Here is a 3,651-nt window from a genome sequence, read left to right as displayed (position 1 = left end):
CGGGGTTGTAGGCCGTTGTCTGATGTAGGGTGATGCCCAGGAGATTCGCTAATGACGTCCATAATTGAGAGGTGAAAGTGGTTCCCCTGTCAGAAGTAATATGCTCAGGGATACAGAATCTTGAAATCCATCCAGAGAGTAAGGCGGATGTACATGAGGCGGACGTTGCAGTTTGCATGGGAATGGCTTCAGGCCAACGAGTGGAGCGGTCGATGACGGTAAACAGGTAACGATGTACTTGTGATGTGGGTAGGGGGCTTACAACGTCGACGTGAATGTGTGCGAAACGACGCTGAGGTTGAGGAAAGGTGCCCACTCCTGAATCCGTGTGTCGATGTACTTTGGAAGATTGGCAAGAAGTACAGGCACGGACCCAATCCTTAGCATCCTTAGAAATGCCATGCCAAATGAACTTTGCCTTCAGCAGCTGTGCAGTAGAACGGCACGAGGGATGTGAAATGCCGTGGATGAAATCAAACACCTGTCGGCGCATGGGAGCAGGAATCCAAGGTCGCGGTCTACCAGTACTGACGTCACAGAGGAGGGTGGTGTTGGAGTTTTCGAGGGGAAAATCCTCCCAACGGAGGGACGTGCAGGATGTACTAAAAGCTTGATACTCTGGATCCTGTCGTTGGGCTTCAGCCAGGGCGTTGTAATCCAATCTCAGTTGAACGGCAGCCAACGTGTTTCTTGACAGGGCATCGGCAACGGGATTCATTTTCCCAGGGACGTATTGGAGGGTGCAATTGTATTCAGCCACGGCGGAGAGATGTCGGCGTTGACGGGCTGACCAGGCGTCAGACTGTCGAGTGAAGGCGTGCACCAGAGGCATGTGGTCTGTGCGAATGACGAAGGGCGTACCTTTTAAAAAATGGCGAAAGTGACGGACAGCCAAGTGCACCGCCAGCAATTCTCAATCGAAGGTAGAATAACCCGATTCTGCCTTGGACAGTTTTCTGCTGAAGAAGGCCAATGGGCGGGGCGAGCCTTTGACCACCTGCTCGAGTACTGCACCAATAGCGACGTCGCTGGCATCGGTGGAGAGAAGGAGAGGGGCGTGTGGGATAGGAAAAGTGAGAGCCGCAGCAGTTAATAGGGCCTTCTTTGCATTGCAGAAGGCCGCTTCTTGAAGGGGACCCCACTTCAAGTCCTTTGGCTTGCCCTTGAGGGAGGCGTAGAGGGGAGCATGAGTGGCGGCCATGGCTGGCAAAAAACGGTGATAATAGTTGATCATGCCCAAGAATTCCTGCAGAGCTTTGACGGTCGAGGGCGTGGGGAAATTCTGAACGGCTGCTACCTTCTCAGGGAGGGGATGGACTCCTTCAGGAGTAATACGGTGCCCTAAGAACGACACTTCGTTGGCGCCAAAGGTACACTTGTCGTACCGGACTACAAGGCCGTTTTGTTGCAGGCGGTCGAGCACGATGCCCAGGTGACGGAGGTGTTCCTCTTTTGAGGAGGAGAACACAAGTATGTCGTCCACATAACATACACAGAAAGGGAGGTCCCCTAAGATGCCATCCATGAGACGTTGAAACGTTGCCCCAGCATTACAAAGGCCAAAACAAGAGTAATTGAAGGTGTATGTGCCAAACGGAGTGGTGATGGCGGTCTTGGGGATGTCTTCTGGGTTCATAGGCACCTGATAATACCCCTTCAGGAGGTCGAGCGTAGAGAAAACTTTTGCTTTGTGCAGGTAGGAGGTTACATCGGCAATGTTTGGGAGGGGGTAGTGATCCGGTTCTGTTTGCATGTTCAGGCTCCTGTAATCCCCGCACGGACGGAGGGAGCCGTCTTTCTTCAGAACGATGTGTAAGGGTGACGACCATGGGCTGGAGGCCTTTTGGCAAAGGCCCATTTTCTCCATTTCGGCGAACGTCTGTTTGGCGGCTGCCAATCGTTCCGGTGCAAGACGTCTGAATTTTGCGAAGACTGGGGGTCCCGTCGTCTTGATATGGTGATAAATACCGAGCTTGGCAGGAACCGTGGGCGTTTGGCGAAGTTTTGGACGGAAAACTTCCGGGTACGACGTGAGGAGATGGGCGTAGGCATCCGTGGGTGCGCTGATATGGAGAGCGAGGTTAGAGGGGGCGGGTTGAAGAGGTGTCGACAAGTACGAGTCTGCGTTGACCAATCGTCGGTGGGCGACATCGACCAGAAGGTGGAAATGAGAGAGGAAATCCGCACCGAGGATTGGCATTGTGACGTCAGCAACGAGAAACTTCCAATTGAATTTACCGTTTCCGAACGATAATGTGAGGCTCTCGTAACCGTAGGTGGGTATCGCAGATCCGTTGGCTGCTACCAAGCGGACGTCGGCAGATGTAGACAGACTACGTTGTGCCTTGAAGAGTTTCCTTGGCAAAAGAGAACGACAAGCACCCGTGTCTACCAAAAATCGCACGCCCGTTCCTGCATCCTGTAAAAAGAAAAGATTAGAAACATGGGAGGCCACCGCCACAAGCGATGGCCTACTTACACATTTTTTGGCCACTGACAATCTTTGGCACATTTCTTCGTGGTTTCCCCGAATTTGAAGTGGTAGTAGCAAAACTGCGGCGGATGGGAGGTAGTAAGTGACTGTAGAAGTCGTTCGTTGGGGCGCGAGTGATTGGTGGGTGGTGGGCGGCTTTGTCGCCACTTCTGCACGTCACGGGGTAGGCGTGTATGTCCTACGGCATTCGTGTCAGCTTCGGTTGACGTTGAATTGGCATCCTCGTCGTCAGGGGTGGAGGCGTTGATGGAGGTCTTGAAGTGGCTGTCCATAAGGGCGTCGGCTTTGGTCATCAAGTCCTTTATTGGTAAACTATCGACATCGGGTATGGCAGCGCGCACAGGTTCAGGTAAACGGCGTATCCAAAGGGCACGGAGTAGGTTCACCTCACGAGGAGACCCGTCTGCGGCAGGTTGAAGGCGAGCGATACTGGTCATTTCCCTCAGGGCAAGCGAAGCCCTTTGGTCCCCCAACGGTTGTTGCGAGAGCTGAAAAAGCTTTGCTATACGGGCGGCTGGCGATGGCGAGTACTGCTGCAGAAGGTATGATTTGAGGTCATCAGACACTATTGGGGTGTCTCCTTGTTCACAAAGCCAGTCGGATATTTCTGGGAAGGTGTCCTCGGGTATCGCCGCGAGAACATAATCCGCTTTGGTGGTTGAGCGAGTCCCGCCCCTGATACGAAAGTGGACTTCAGCGCGTTGAAACCAAGCGAACGCTTCTCCGCTAGCGAACGGTGAAAGTTTCAATGGAGCGGCCGCAGTGCCAACTGCTGGGGTAGAGTCCGCCTCCGTCATATTACCAACGATGGAGGGGTGAGGGAGGTGGGGGTGGAAGGCAGTGGGAGCGAGTCGACTTCCGGGGTCACCAATGTGACGGGCCGAGAGAGGAGTTGTGAACTCAAAGGCAGATTGGAAACGACTGAGTTATATTGTTGTGGAACACTCTCCTTATATACAAAACCTCAAGGCAACAGGACATGATAAGTTCATAAGACAGACAATATCACAGAGGAAAAACCAGACAGGAATTTTCATGTTCGTTTTAGTGCGAGGGAGGAGCGAAGATACAAGCATAATATATACAAAAGGAATTATGTACAATTGTGTGAAACACGGTTGGTACAACAGTATATCAAACTACATAACAAAATAATT

This window comes from Palaemon carinicauda, chromosome 10 (assembly GCF_036898095.1).
Source record: "Palaemon carinicauda isolate YSFRI2023 chromosome 10, ASM3689809v2, whole genome shotgun sequence".
In the NCBI taxonomy this organism is placed as follows: Eukaryota; Metazoa; Arthropoda; class Malacostraca; order Decapoda; family Palaemonidae; genus Palaemon; species Palaemon carinicauda.
This window is presented reverse-complemented; position numbering follows the sequence as displayed.